General features: G+C 37.4%; 1 protein-coding gene across 2 annotated transcripts in view; it reads left to right on the top strand.

The window, feature by feature from the left end:
* LOC142342815 (FRAS1-related extracellular matrix protein 3-like) overlaps positions 1-17,094 on the top strand; it is a 190,417-nt gene that overhangs the window by 148,954 nt on the left and 24,369 nt on the right. The gene's annotated exons all lie outside the window — the stretch shown is intronic.

The raw sequence follows: 17,094 nt of genomic DNA, 5'->3' as shown, positions 1-17,094 counted from the left end.
TTAATGTACTGTACTTGCTACAAAAACTTAGTTGCTTCTGATAAAGAGATTCGAAACTTTAATATAGAAATTTTTGACAGTTTTTTAAATTTTTTTAGATTTTTTTTTAGTTTTTATGGGACCATAGGGGGGGCATTCCCGTTGACGGTCCTGTATAAGATGTACATTATGCACATAGCAAGATTGCATACACTTAAAAACTTCATTATACTGAAAAAAGTAGGACCAATTGTTGGTTAATAAACTAACGGGAGCTGAATTTTCATTCAATTCTTGATGAATATTGACTATTCTTGATAAATCTTGCAGTAGTAAGTAAATACTGTCTCAAGAGAGGGGGGGGGGGTTATCCTACGATACTTAAACAAGGGATAATAGGGGGTTATCCTAGACGGAAAGGGATTAAGTGGATTAGGCGGCCTTGAAACTCATTTTTCCGCCATGACAACCCTAGCGACGGTTGATTTGAAAGCTATTCACGAAATTTACAAGGAATTGAAAAAGGATTATTTTCAATACGGTGAAAGGTTTCTTTATTTCTTGGCAACATGTCAGTACTTGGATCCTGATCTTGATTTGGATATTGCGATGAAAATGAGACCCTATGGTGGACTGATTGGTATTGATAATTCATCTCTGGACAAGTATTTCAAGTCTTTAGCAAATTTTGAGGTTGCATGCTATACTTCACGACGCTTCAGGTTTTGTCTTTGAATATAGTGAAAAAGGGCCGGGCTATTCGTATGTCCTACCGTGTCCGGTGACAAACGAGTATCTTGGTCACGTGACAGGACTTGCCTTCTGTCTATATGTAAAGACTTTTAAAAGAAATTTATTCAGTTTGCTGGAATGTTGAAATCAAGACCAGTTGTTCTTGATTTTGAAGGCTTTCGACATAAAAAGTCTGGTTTTATTATCAAAGAACTAGCTGTTTCGACAGAAAATTATTGCGATACTGTGTCATTTTTACCCCCAACTTCATTCAACATACTGTCTTCGAGTGAGAGACGATCATACATTTGGGTGTCAAAATATCTCCATGGTTTGAATTGGGAGAGTGGAGATTATCCATATTGTTATTTGCAACAAATTTTTGATAGCATAGCACTTCGATTTCCCTTGGCAACTTTTTATGCGAAGGGAACAGAAAAAACAGAAACTATTCAGAAACTTCTCAAAAAGGGCGTTATCAATTTAGAGATTTTATTATGTCCAAAAATTGAAAATTTGAAATTTTTTCACGAGACACCAATTTGTACTTTACATGTTTTAAGCTGTCCTAAGCGGCAAAGAAATCTACACTGTGCAAGAAAAAAAGCTACACTTTTTTACCTGTGGCTAACGAATGAATCGACGGTCCGAGAAAGCAGCATCGTCTCTACTTCAAGTGAACTTGTCCCCAAATTTGGTGGTTTACAGTTGTATAGCGGATGAAAATCAATTAACAGCTACATTTGTCAAAGAGGAAAAAGTTGACAGTCGTGGTCAAACTGTACTGAGGAAACAGCAAATTGTCTGTACTGGAGCTGAAATAGAAGCCTTCAAGAAATACCTTTCACTTTTGGAGTACTTTCAATTGTACCATGTCTTTGGAAGAGAAAATGCGAAAGCTGAAACTAACCCCTTTACCTATGCCCAAGCGTGCAGAACCAGTTCTGATGTCACTGAAGCATAAGAGCCTTCCAGCTGAAATAAGACGAAGAATTGAAAAGAACAACGTACAGTCAATTGTTTTCAGAGAAAAAACTGACAGAGTAAATGCGAACTACACCATTACTTTTATCAATGATAATCAAAACTCACAATTTGTATCTTATGAAATTTATATAATGAAATAACCAAATTTACCTTTTTTTTAAAAAATAACTTATTTTGAAATGAGTAAAGCAGAGGATCAGTTAGATACAGGCGGGGCAATAACTGACTTAGTGTTTGATGATAATCACCATGAAAGACGATCATGGAGGTTTTGTAATTCAAGGATACCACGATCAGAAGTTGTTTATTTTACACAAGTTTTTATTATAATTTTTCTCATAATAGTTTCTCTGGTAAAACTTGTGTTTTTCCAGCTTGAATGTGAAGAGTCTACATTTTGGTTTTCTCTTCTTTCTTGTACAGTTGGATACGCTCTTCCCAACCCAAAATTATGAATAAAATCATTTCAACAACTGACCGGTTGTTTATGGCTGTTTGCGGTCCGTCATGTTGTGGAAAAACAGAGCTTATTTTCAGAATGTTACTCGAAAACACTTTTTCTCCAAAGTTCCTCTCGATTTCTTATTTCTACCAACATGAACAACCCAAATTTAAGTCACTAGAGGCAAAATTAAACATACAGTTTACCAAATTTTCAAGCTTCGATCTGATATCGGAGCTCGAAAACTGTCTGCTGGTGTTTGACGATTCATGTGAAGAGATTTTTAATGACAAAGAGTTTTCGAAATTGGCTACAGCAGGACGTCACAAAAACATTAGTGTAATTTACGTAAAAAACAATTTATTTCAACAAAGTAAATGGTCACGAACTATTGATCTTAATACAACACACATCATTTTATTTAAATCACCCCGTGACATTCAACAGATTGGTTTAATTGGTCGACAGCTTAATAACACGCAATTTTTGAAAGATAGCTACGAGCTAGCAAACAAACAACCCTTTGGTCATTTACTGATCGATCTGGATCCAAAAACATCGGACGTTTTACGTTACTGCTCCAAAATTGTTCCACCAGGACCATCCGTTTTTTACCTTCCCCCAGCTAAAGCTGTTGTAACCAATTTGAGAAATGAGAGAGAAAGAGCTTTGTATGCTGCGGCGAATGTTAGAGACATCGGACATAAAGTCAAAAGAACTAATCAAGTGGGCACCAAATAGTTTTATTAACTTTCTTTGCGAGTGTTTGCTTAATGTTGTCAACGGTAACGTTCCCGTCAAGAAGACATTAATACAAGGTCATGAAAATTCATTTCAAAAACTTTTAGCTAAACAAACAAGTTTAAAAAATAAAAGGCAGATTTTTGCTAAAAACACGGTTCTTTTGAAAGTTATTGCTCTCTCGTGTTACCTTCATCTGAGGAAGTGATAATGTATACTGAAGAATTTATCTTAATTCCCAAAAGAATGTTCATGTCAACACAACCGGCAAAAAGTGAAATTTTTGACAATCCTGTCTACAAACAGAAAGCCACGCAATTGTCTCTCATTCAAAGAAACATGTTACAAAATCCGGAAAAAAGTGAAAAAGAGGATGGAGCAGTCCAGACAGAACCCAGCATAAATGTTGAAACAGATCATGAGGAAAAAGAGGAGCCGATGAGTGATGACAGTGAAATTGAACCTATTGTCAAAAAAAGTACAACTACAACGTTTCAGTCAATAATGAGAGATTTGGGAGTGATGGAGAAAAATAAAATCGGAAGAGCAGAAATCATTCTCAACAAGATATTAGAATCCCCGACAATATCCATTGAAGATCCAGGTGGTATCATTCATATTGATAACCAACCACTTGGCTTAAAAGCGTCAACTTTTTTGTATAACACACAGCAGTCAACAAAGAAAATTGACATTCAAAAATATTCTCGAGCATTATTAGCTCTCGATCTTCCACCTCATTTAGTTTCGAATACCTATGCCAAACAGATCTTGGAAGCATCCGAAAGCGAAGAAGAAATTTTTGCAAGCCCACGAGGACAATCAGGAAGCGGTTATCAAATTACCAATCAAAGAAAAACGGGCACAAGAAAAAAGACGGCAGAAGGAGACACCAAACAGCAAAAATGGTCTTACTTCTTCTGAGAAAAGAAACGTTGGATCAACTGTATTTGAAGGGACCTGCATCGTTTGGAAACCCAAAGCGATTAAAAACCCAAAGCAAATTATCATTTGGTAAAGTTAAGACATACTTGGAAACCAAGTCATCTTTTCCAAAATATCGCCCAATTCGTTTACGATTTCCAAGACTTAAAGTAATAGTAAAAGACATAAATGAAATTTGGTCCGTTGACTTGGCTTTTGTGGATAAACTAGCAAAATACAACAGAAATGTTAAATATTTATTGGTTGCGGTCGACTGTCTTTCCAGATACCTTCGTGTGGAGCCCTTAAAAACAAAGTATGCAACGGAAACTGCCTCGGCCTTTAAAAAAATGATAAAAAACAAGCAACCACAAAAAGTGTGGGTTGATGATGGTACAGAGTTTCTTGGAGCCTTCAAAACCTTATGCAACAAACGAGGAATTCATTTATACAGCACTTTTAGTGAAAAAAAGTCTGCATTCGCAGAGCGGAACATTCGGTCACTAAAAAACATTATCTACAAGTACCTTGAAGAAAAGTGGACATACTCCTACATAGATAAACTGGATCAATTTGTGAAAACAATTAATTCACGAGTCAACCGAGTAACCAAACTTGCTCCAAATAAAGTCACTAAAAAGGATATTCCACGACTTGTCTCGTTGAGCGCTCAAACAATCAAGTTTCAGAGACCCAAATTTTACGTTGGAGATTTTGTTAGAATTGTCAAAAAAGACGAAGCCTTCAGGAAAGGGTATAAACAATCTTTCACCGACGAAGTTTTTGAAGTAGAAAGCTTAGCAACCTTCAATCCGCCAACGTATTCACTTATTGATGCAAACGGTGAAAAAATTGATGGTAAATTTTATCAACCAGAGTTACAGCTTGTTCGTGTAGAGAAAAATGAGTGAAAACCGTTTCACCGATGAATTCACTGTGCATGTTATTTCATCTGCTTCAATGGAAATTTTTGACTCTAACACCCTCAGTTCATTTCGAATTTTTTTCAATGATGAAATTCAACTCGCTGGTGACTGGAGAGTAGCTCTCAGCGAGATCATTTTCCCCACAAAAATTGAGCATATTGTAAATGGAGACATGGTAGTATATAGCTTAAAAGGGTACGAAGACAGCCAGAAAAAGGCTACCGAAGCCAATGTGATCTCTCGTCCGTATAACGGTGAAAAATTGTCTATCATGACAGGAACTTATAATTCAGTTGTTGACATACTAACTACTATCAAACGAACTGTTGGACTACCAAACTTTTCATTCAGAGAGATCAAGAAAACTGGAAAGTTTGAAATTTTGATGGGAAAAAATGAAGGAATTACTTTTCCCAGTAAAGAAATTCCCAGCATTATTGGTTTTTCGGGCATTCCAGATGGCAGTGGAGTACACATCGGGTACAAAATGAAAAGCGCAACATCAAACAGACTAATGAAAAGTGATGAAACGGCAGCATACTATGGAGAATTTCCCGTTGATCTTTGCTCGGGAAAGCACTTAATTTTTATATATACGAACATTATTGAGTACCAGTACGTCGGTGATACAAAAGCCCCCTTGCTTCGAGTCATTGATTCAAAACAACGTCTGAAAAACGGTAGTGTCTGCGAGCTTGAACCAACTCATCGAATTGTTTTTTCCAATTTAGATTACAAAAAATTCTTATCAAACACCATACAATCAATATCGATTGAGCTTCGCACAGAAACGGGAGAATTGGTTCCCTTTTCGGGAACCGGTAAAGTCATTTTAACCCTTCAGTTCAAAAAATTTTCCAATTAGCATGGACTCTTATTACGCTAACCAAGCAACATCCTTACCACATATCTCTGGCCACTACCGGCAAAGAGGCAGTGGTTTTGGTGCATTAGCTGCGGGAATTGGGCGGGTCGCTTTGCCCCTAGCTCGACGTTTCATTCTTCCTACTGCAAAACGTATTGGAAAAGAACTTTTAAAGCAAAGTGTTCCAGAGCTGCTAGACGTTGTCAGCAGTAAAAAATCACCCAAACAAGCACTCAAAAATACAATAAGGAACACTGTTAAAAAACAAACAGGGGGAGCAAGATTTCGGCAACAAAGAAAAACGATTAGGAGTCGCTCAAAAAAATCACCAAGAAAAAGATTAACCAAACAAAAGTTGGTCATTTCAAAACGAAAAGTTCCAAAAAGAAGTCGGTCTGATTTCTTTTCTCAAATTAAATATGATCGCTATCCTGTTACCAAACGAAGCAACCCATAGCTCTTTGGATCTGTTTGAGAAGCCGGCGCTCTTGGTGACTTTCGATGGAAGTTTTTGTCAAAAATTGGGACCTGTTTATAGTCCTGATGGACCCATGTTAGAGTTCGAGGTAACTGGTGATCGTAACAACTCTATTGATTTACAAAAAATTTTTTTGGAAGTCAAATGCAAAATTGTTCAGTCTTCGGGAGCTGATCTCAAATATGACGGGGCAGCTACTGCTGACACTGCTAAAACCGATGCTCCATACTTTTGCAATAATGTGCTACATTCACTTTTCTCTGACTGCACAGTGTCAGCCAACGGGTTAAAAATCTCTAACGCAAATGGAAATTACGCACACAAGAGTTTTATAGAAACTGAGTTCTCACATAACAAAGACGCAAAGAACACTTGGTTGGCATGTCAAGGCTATTCTTACGAAGAAGATCCATCTGCAATAAAAGCAGGTGAAATTGCTCGAAGAAAAAACTCGGTCAGAGAGTCAGCAGAATGCACTTTTTATGGTAAAGTAGCGGTAGACTTTTTCACATGTGATGAACATCTGCTCAGTGGTGTAACTCTTCGTATTGCATTCAGAAGATCTATTGATGATTTTGTTATCATTTCGGATGATGCTGCAAAACATTACAAGGTGAAAATTGTTGAAGCTAATTTGTACGTTCGCAAGATGACATTGAATGACGAGGTCGTGTCTGCCATCGAAAAAACCTTGCTTTCTAGCCCTGCTGCCTATCCCTACTTTGAAACTTTGACAAAGACGTTTTTGGCTTCAACTGGTCTGCATAGTTGGAAGCAAGAGGACATTTTTGCACGAGAGCCAATCCGAAGATTAGCCATTTGTCTCAATACAAACGAAGCTTTTTTGGGCAACAACATGCAAAATCCTTTTCATTTTCAAAAATTTGACTTGGAACAGATATATATTTATCGCAACGGGTTACCAGTGGCTGATAGCCCAATATCTACAACTGATAACAAACGCCTTTATTTTAATACAATATCGGATTTAGCCTATATTGACAATGGACACGGAATAAATCTGTCAGACTATCCCAACCATTTTATAATGGTATTTGATCTGACTAGCACCCAAGAAGCTTCTCATGATTTTATACACCCGGAGCTAACAAACTGCTCCATATCTATCGAGTTGAAGTTTTCAGCAGCGTTACCGACCAACATTGAAATTTTTATTATTGGAGAAAAAGCTAGTACAATTTTTGTTGATACTGCGCGACGAGTGTCAAAAAATCATATTCTAACAAACTGATGATGGACGAAGATGATATTAATGGTTTAATTCAGAGATGTCAAAAACTAAAGCACAAATTTCGAGGTGTATTTGCAGCAGACAATTTTCCTTCAAAATTGAAATCAAATACTTTTTTAAAAGTAAATGCGTCAAAATCTCAAAGTCCTGGCACGCACTGGCTCCTCATTTGTAAAAAGAACGACCATCTTCTGTTTGCTGATCCCCTTGGACGATCCTTGTCTTCTTACAAGAATATTTATCAACGACTTGCAAAAAATAATGTACAGTTTCACCAATTACTTGAAAACCAACCAATTCAAGGTCAAAACTCAGAATTGTGTGGACTCTTTTGTATTTTTATTGCTCATTTAATATTTGACGATAGACAAATTGTAAATTGTAGTGATTTTCAATTGATTCGCTTTGCTCTTCACATGATGCTCTAACAAAACTATTATTGTGAAATAAATTTTTTTTTAAAACTGAATTTTTTCTTCATATACAAGACGAACAAATAGTAAGTCAGAATCAATGTTTAGTTTTCCAAAACCACTCATAAATATATCCATAATCTGACAAAAAGCACCAGAATGAGGACCACTCAAAATTGATTCCACTCTTTTTAAAGTTTCACTACTAAATTGATCAGTTTGAGTTTTCGAAGAAATTGTAGAACATACAAAAATGTGAATTGTTTTCTGTGGTACAATTGATGTAGATCTCGCCAATGTTTTTGAGATTCCGCTAGTGACCGCTGTAGATTTTGATAGTTTGGTTGCCGCTGTTGCCAAGGGTGGAAGTCGCTTGCGTACATTTGCTGTATCCATTTTCTCTCCAGATTTGTTATTAAAGTCAACGGCAAGCTGTAATTTTGAAAATGTATCTCCTTTAAATTCCAGACTAGTTGAGGTTGAAAATAAGTGTCTGAAGGTAGTGAAGAGACAGGGAACTGCAAAAATTTTGATTGGCTTCATGGTCTCAACATCGATATCGGTTGCACTCTCAATCAGAACGTGAAAATGGTTAGTTGGTAACTGACAAAATTCAGACTCAAAATGAGGACACACAGCATAGTTATTCGAAGCTGTTAAGTTTGGCTTTTCATCAGCAATTAAAAACTTGAACTGCTTTTGAAATTGTTTGAAATAGTTGGGAGATCGCTCAAACATTGCTTCCACCATCTCTACTACACTGATCAAATTTCTGCTTCTTTGCTGGGGGTGGTTTTGAATCTTGCGTTGCAGCAGCTTCACGTATTTTTTCTGCTTTTTTGACTAAATTTCCAAACTCTTCTAGAGTCAGAGAAATTCTCTGTTCAAACTCGTAATCCTCGGCCGCTTTCTTGAACAACTTTAGAAACACATATGTTCCGGTTCTCTCGTACGTTTTTAAAGTTGCCCTGACCAAACGCTTTTCTGTTTGAAAAATGTCGAAATAGCAATCTCCAAACTGTGTGTCTTTTGAGGAAGTAAAAGGCATGGTAGGCAACTTGTTTTATCACTTGCTCTTAATGTAAATAACTACGAAGTTAAGAGGCGCGGCAAGTTGGGATCAAACCAGTGTCGTCATATTTTTAATTAAATCCAAGTGATTGGTAAATACATTCTCAAGTACGCCCCACGGCGTACTTGAGACTGTTCATTTTAGATTTTTATACGTATGTGACCTTAGATAATAGTTAATTAAAACCATACCTCTATAAACTACCAGAACCTACTTGCGAACAAAGACAACAAGTACATGTGTTTTGTATATAAAACAATAAATTTATCAACACAACTCCACACTTCTGTGTGGGAGAGAGTTAAACATTAATAGTGTAGGGACCCATATATATTACAAGTTGATTTAGAACAGATGTGACCCTAGATAGTATAGTGTAGAGACCACACACAATTTACATGAAACCAATACAAAACAGATGTGACCCCGAATTCCTCTGTAAAGGAACCAAAGTGTGGCTAGCCACATGCTATATACAATATATTATGCAACTAGGTGTGTCCATGCTCCAATCATTTGTTTGGTCTTAGAAAAGACGAACCTTGCGAAACACATGCAGAACCTACTTGCGAACAAAGATAACAAGTACATGTGTTTTGTATAGAAAGCAATAAATTTATCACCACAACCCACACTTCTGTGTGGGAGATAGTTAACCATTAATAGTGTAGGCACCCATGTATTTTACATACAAGTTGATTTAGAACAGATGTGACCCTAGATAGTATAGTGCAGAGACCACACACAATTTACATAAAACCAATACCAAACAGATGTGACCCCAAATTCCTCTGTAAAGGAACAACAGTGTGGCTAACCACATGTTATATACAATATATTAGGCAACTAGGTGTGATTATGCTCCAATCATTTCTTTGGTCTTAGATAAGGCGAACCTTGCGAAACACATGTTGGGAAAGAATTTTGTACTTGTGTTCATTTCTTTCTTTTGCTCTTACTTAACAGTTAACTATTGAATCGAACTTGAACTTGAAAACAATGTCCGTGAAAATTCTTTCGGAGTCTGCTATCTCTTTTGAGAGAACTCTTGTTTACCAAACCGTGTTTTAAAATTTTGTCGTACTGATACAACAGAAAAGAAAAAACGATTTGTGGTACACATACCAGCATTGTTTGATACCGAAGCTATTTATTAACGCTATTGCTGCCCTACCGGAAAAAACGGAGCCGGCTGAATCCAGTGTCATTACTTCTGGAGGACACTTACCACCAAAAACTATACCACAAATGCAATCGACTGAAGAAACTTTGCCGGAGGAAGTGAGACGTATCTTGTACAGATACGACTGCGATTGTGTGCCCTTATTCGAGAATCAACTCGGTACATATCAAGCCTACGAAAATTTGGGTGATATGTGGGGTGTCAAATCATCACCATCCTCACCGGACAGTCAGCCACCGAGTGTTTCAGTCAGTGTTCCAACAACTCCTGCTGTGGATCCAAGCCCAACTTTTACTCCAACCCCAAGTCCGTCACTCTTTGAGGATTTCCAGAGGAAGAACAAGATCTCTGACAATTTTGCAAGTCAGTTTGATGTCAACATTTTATCTGGTTCAAACTTTCAGACACCACAACCCCAAACAAATTCAGCCGATGTCAAGACACCCAATTGCTCAGAAACTCCAGTAGTGTGCGCAGCACCAAAAAAACGAAAACAAGAAGACTCTCTAATGGACTTTTTTGACCTCTAACAACTTATTTAATATTGAATTGTTTTTCCTTTGCACTTTGGTGTGTTGTGTTACTATCTTTTGTGAATAGCTCGCTAATTGACACTCTTCTTTTAATGTTTTTACATAGCTAGCAGACTTTAGAATCAGAATTTTACAAAAATGGACATGTTCAAACATGTTCACAAAAACAGTACTGTTTAGTGAGACAAAGTTGGGAGAAAAATTCCAAAATGGACATGTTCAAACGTGTTCGAATATATAGCAGGAAGCAAACAAGCTTCTGATTGGTTGAGAGAAAATTCGTTGAGAAAGCTATTGAAATGTAAAATTAGGTTTGAACAAAAGCTTCAAAAAATGCATAAAGTCCTTATCAAACAAAAACTTCATTTAGCAAATCGTTCCTCGTATGCTGATATAATATCAGCGCTCCTGTTGGGTATACCTTCAGGTGTTAGTTAAACTAGTAAAACATCATTTTTTCAGCAAAAAGGAGGAAAAAAAGAAAGGATTTTTTTATTAAAAATGAGATTTTTCCGGTTTTTTTGCTTAATAAATTTTTTTCGACGGAACGAAAACTCAAAACCTGAACGCCATTACCTCTGTTTTTTGTGGGCTACCGATATGAATAAAAAAATTGACCACATTTCTTCTAAAAAAGTTGAAAAAAAAACGAAAAAAAAATTTTTTTTTGTTTTTCATGGTGACCTTTGACCCCAAAAAAGTCGGCTCCAACAGATAGTTGGGATGAAACTGACTATTGGGTTGACACTATCAGACACTGTACTACAAAAAAGCTCATAACGCTCGTCAAAATAAACTCAATCCTTCATGAGATAATTAACCATTAATTAACAGCTAATTAGCAACTAATTAGTCTAATTAGTAATTAACGAAAAAAAATTCCAATTTTTTTAAACGGATTTGTAATCAGTGGTACATGCTTGTCACTTTTGGTCATAAGGGTCAGGGTCGAAAAACGGCTCCTTCACCGATTTTCAAAACATCTGGACATTAACGTCTCATTAACATCTGGCATTAATTAGCAATTCAAGTACCCGAAATAATAATGATACCCCAGGTTTTTTCTAAAAAACCAATTTTTTGGGGGCTGGAGACAAAATCATCTCATAACAGCTGTCATCGAAAAATGCTTGCAACAGGGGGCTTGTCATTGGCTGTCATGTGATGACATTGATTGATCATGATTGACAGAAAATCTAACTTTTTTCCTGATAAAGATGAGGGATTTTTTCTTGTCGGTTCCTGCGTTTTAGTGCCCGGGGAGCATTTTTGGTTATGATGACCAACATCGTCAGACGCACTCATCGGCATCTACAGTAAAAAAAAATACAAAAATCGCTTTTTTTGCAACATTAAGCGAAAAAAAATTGAACATTTCATTTGCTTTTAGTAGATTTTTTAGCTGTTCAAACACCGTGACAGTAATAAAACTGTGCATGATAACCGTCCAAAGCTTCCCTTGTACTTAAAATTTAACAAAGTGTACAAAAAAGCGATGTTTTTGCAATATTATTCAAAAATTCTATGCAAATCAAATCAAAACTTTCTTTTTATGTAGGCTACTGGAGTGTAATATTACGTCTAACGGATTCAAACACAAATGTTTCCTCTACCCTTATGTCATTGGAGCATATTATCTATGAAAATGAAGAAAAAAGATTAAAATATTTGATTGAAAGATCATTGAAAATTCATAAAAGTTTACTTTGACTAAACCTAAAAGTTAGCAAATCAAAAAAATTGCAATTGATATGCTTTCTTACATCACATATAACTAATAACTAAAAAGAACTACCCCTGGTTTTAAAAAAATCTTTTTATATATTGTACTAATAATTCGAAAATAACAAACAAGTTTTATCATGTCAGTGTTGTTCAGTGAGAAACGTAAAGTCAAGCGCTACTTTACGTTCAACGCAACTTGATATGTTCATAGTAGTTGACTAAAGCGGGGACGCGCTCTTATTATCCAATCAAATTCGAAAATTTTGAAAGTTTGAATTGCGCGCGTCTTATATGAACCTCGTGTGGAATAGAAATAGATTCGCCATTTGAAGTTGAGTTACATGTTTACGAAAGTTGTCATTATCTCTGTTAACTTTTGAATCTTGAATTTTTCAACTATGGTTTTCAATTGCAAATATTGTTCGGCAACTTTTGCAAACAAAGGAAATCAATCTCGCCATGAGCATCGCTACCATCCCGACGAAGTAGGTTTACCAGTCTTTACCTGTTGTATTTGTACATTCACTTGTAGAAAACTTTCTGAACTGGAACAACACATGATGACTTGTCATCAAAAATTTACAAATTGTTGTCGGTCCTGCTATATGGGTTTTAACGACACCAGATTATTTGCTCAGCATATGAGTTCTTTGCATTCTTTACCTGTCTTTGGCGATCAATTCCAACCAACTCAAGCGCCGGCCGAAACTGCCTTTAATGGTACCCTTCAGAGCTACCATCTGCCGCCATCAACAACCCAAGCCAACACAGACCTTGCTCAGTTCATGCTCCAGCATAAACCACAAATCGATTCGCTTATAGAACAAAAACTCTCACAAGGATCACAAAACGTTCAATTTAGTGCTCATCTTCAACTCCGAAAGCCGAGTCAAAACGAAGATCAGGAAGATGAGCTTATTGAAATTTATGCAAATTCGCTCATGACACCGGTGTATAGTCAGGAACTTAGCAGTGAGACCTTCTGGACTATGGTCGAGAAGATGATGATAGTGCTTACGACATTTGCCTCTAATGGTAGTGGTTGGGTGCTTGAGAAAGTTATCAAAATAATTGTGAACTTTGCCCGTTACCGACCTATAACTGGCTCGTCTTACATTGCGTTACCATCAAAGTTACAAAATTGCCGCGGTTTACTTAATATTCGTAGCCATGAGGACGCAAATTGCTTCCTTTACTGCTATATTGCTGCATATCATATGCACAACAATATTAGCTTAGATCGACCAGGAAGGAACTACAACACAGACAAAACTTCACCCGAAACGTACAAGCAAGCCAACCTTCATCAACCAACTGAACACTTCGATATGCCCATGGGGCTAGAAGACATCAATCAGTTCGAAAATCTAAATGAAGTTCGAATCAACGTTTTTGGTTATGATGGTAGAGACTTATTTCCACTCAGAGTGTCAAAGTTTGTCTCAAACTTCACAATGGATCTTTTGCTTTTATACGAAGCAGACTGTTACCATTATGTGTTGATTACCAACTTGGTTAAGGTAGTTTGTCAACTCCGAAATACCAAATTTCGCTTTGCGTTTCATATTTGCCGGAATTGTTTCTGGTTGTGTGAAGAAGGCTTTGCAAAGCTTACCGCACATATGGAAACCTGCTGTGAAAATGCGCCGGCTGTTGTTCGATTACCAGCTCCAGGAAAAAATTTATATAAATTCAAAAACTTGGCCGCTACCTGGTTTGTTCCATTAGTCATTTACTTTGACTTCGAATCCTTCTTGTATCCAGTAGCAGGATGCAGGCCCCACGGGAACAACTCATACACCAGAGTTATTGAAAAACACGAGCCCTGTGGGTTTTCACTTGCGGTAATTGATCACTACTCAACAAAACCCATCTTCTTCCACGTGGACAGCTCTGAAGATTGCATTACTAAATTTGTAAACATGTTACACACACTAGCCAAGGATATATACAAGCGCAAACGAGTTTTTCCTTTCTTCAGAGGTGACCGTAGCCAGTATCCGAAAAGTGCAGCTAGCGAATGTTGGATATGTAACGAAGCCTTTGAGGATAATGATGAACAATCATCAATTGATCTGGATCACTGCCACTACAGCGGACAATTTCTTGGCTGGGCTCATGAAAAATGCAATCGAGCACGAAGGAACGTCAACTTTACCCCTGTGGTGGGTCATAATATACAAAATTATGACCTTCATCACATTTGTTTAGCCCTCCAATCTTGTGAGCCAACGACCACTGTAAGTGTAATTCCATCTACTGATGAAAAATACACGAGTACTCCAAAATCCAATGAATTTTGGAGTACTCGTGGAGACCATAACCCTAGATGATGGAAAAGTGATCAAAAAGTATGAAAATCTGAGGTTCATTGATTCATTCAAAATGATGAATTGGTCTCTCGAAAAGTTGGTTGACATTTTACCAAGAGATCGTTTTGGAATACTTGCTTCTGTCTTTCCTAACCTATCCTCAACAGAATTGAAGCTCCTGCAGCAAAAAGGATATTACCCCTATTCATATGTTAGCGGTCGAGAAAAGTTCAGCGAAAAATCCTTACCGCCTCTTAATGAATGGGGTAACACTTTAGAAGGAAACGCAGTAACAATAACTCAAGAAAACTTGAACCACGCCAAGACGATGTGGAACACTCTGAATTGCCAAACTCTACAAGACTACCACGATGCATACCTGAAAACCGATTGCGCTCTTCTCGCATGCGTTTGTGAGTTCCACAGAGAGCTCAGTTTCTCCACCTACAAACTCGATTGCATGCACTTTTACACACTGCCAAATATGGCTAAGGAAGCATCCTTGAGAATATGCAAGGCGGAGGTCGAATTGCTTACAGAACGCGAGCACCTCGATATGATAGAAGGAGCAGTACGTGGGGGAGTATGTTCAGTCTACGAGATGAGAAAGTTTACAGCAAATAATAAATATTTACCAGATTACGACTCTTCACAACCCTCGACATTTGGCTTCTGCGTGGACGCCAATAACCTATACGGTGGCGTCATGCAAAATGAAAAACTCCCTCAGTCAGATTTTACGCTTAACTCTGATATTACACTGGCTGAGATACTAAACTGTCCTGATGATAACCCTGTCGGTTACTTCGTGGAAGTCGACTTGCATTATCCAGCAAGTCTACACGATTACCATCAGGACTTCCCCCTCGCACCATCGAAAAATATTGTTGAGGATGACTGGCTCAGTGACTACCAAGTGAATTTGCGAGAGAGTCATAACTTACCCCCCTCAAAAGTTTCAAAACTGTTGCAGACTTTCTTCGACAAAGACCTTTATGTGCTGCATTACAAGCTGTTGAAACTGTATGTTAACTTGGGATTAGTCGTGAGGAAAATGCATCGTGTGCTACAGTTTACTCAAAACAATTGGTTAACACCCTATATAACCCTGAACAGTGAGAAGAGACAAGCGGCTTCGAATAAATTTGAGGAGAGTTTCTATAAACTAATGAACAACGCCGTTTATGGGAAAAACTGCGAATCGAAACGTCGACGGATGAAAGTCGAGCTTACGAGAGACGCAAGACGAACCCTAACCATAGTAAGCAAGTTTGAGTTTGAAAAATTCAAAGTGTTTGGCGAGAACATGGCAGCTCTCTCCTCCCGCCCAAGAAAGATCTATTGGGATACACCAACTATAGTAGGGGCCACAATACTTGATCTAGCGAAATACTACATGTATCAGTTTCACTATGGAACAATGCGATCTTCATTTGACTGTCGATTACTTTATAGTGATACTGATAGCTTGCTATACCGGATCAATTGTGAAGATCACTACCGTGAACTGAAGGAGAGCAATGTTCTTGATCAATTCGACTTCTCAAATTACCCAGAAGATCACGAACTCTACAGCGAAGAAAATAAGCGCGTCGTCTTAAAATTCAAAGACGAATTTGTGGGGATTATATAAAAGAGTTTATATGCTTGAAGCCAAAGCTGTACAGCATTACTTCCACTAGTGAGTATTTTACGTTTAATGATTCAAGAAAAAACTAACAAAGTACCAACTAACCTTGTATGATTGTCATAATTTGACTGCTTTTTTCTGTTCATAGGTAACCGAAAAATGTCCGCCAAAGGAATAACAAGAGCAGCCCAAAATTTGCTTCGACATGCAGACTACAATAATACACTTGTGACTGGTAGTACACTGCGCGCTGAAAACACAAGGATTGTTTCGGAAAAGCATGTTCTACAAACGGTTTCAACGAATAAAATATGTCTCTCTGCTTTTGATAATAAACGCCACATTTTGAACGAGGGAATTAAAACACTACCATTCGGCCACTATAAAATTGATCATTGCCGAGTCGAAGATTTTTCTTGGGATAGCGATGAAGTAGAGTGGGACTACGAAAATGTAGAAAATTATGCTCACCTTCTCCTAGATTCGAGTCCAAACTGGGACCATAATAATAGTTTTGTTGTACCGGATACAACAATAAGTGAAAGCCCGGAAGAATGGGAAACACCTGACCCGGGATTTGCAATGACAAGTATTATTAACGAGGACGATATTGATAGCGATGATATCGTAGATTTCGATGCTACCACCAGCTCCAGCTCTTCTTCCCCTAACCCATTCATTAATTATGAAGCTAATGAGTGCAGTGAAAGTAGTAGTAGCGATTATGAAGAAGAACCAGCATTTAAAGTTGCACGCAGACAATAAACTTATTGTACTTAACTACGTAAATTGCGCCTTTTGAATTCCTAACCGTGTAAATTTTGTGTTTATGAGTGCTAAAATACGTTTCAATAAATTGTTCACTTGCAGCTCTTATCGGAACGAAATTTAGAACAAAGT

Source organism: Convolutriloba macropyga, chromosome 7 (assembly GCF_964194025.1).
Source record: "Convolutriloba macropyga chromosome 7, txConMacr16.3, whole genome shotgun sequence".
Classification (NCBI taxonomy): domain Eukaryota; kingdom Metazoa; phylum Xenacoelomorpha; order Acoela; family Convolutidae; genus Convolutriloba; species Convolutriloba macropyga.
Note: the sequence above shows the minus strand (reverse complement) of the source record. Positions and strands in the feature narration are given on the sequence as shown.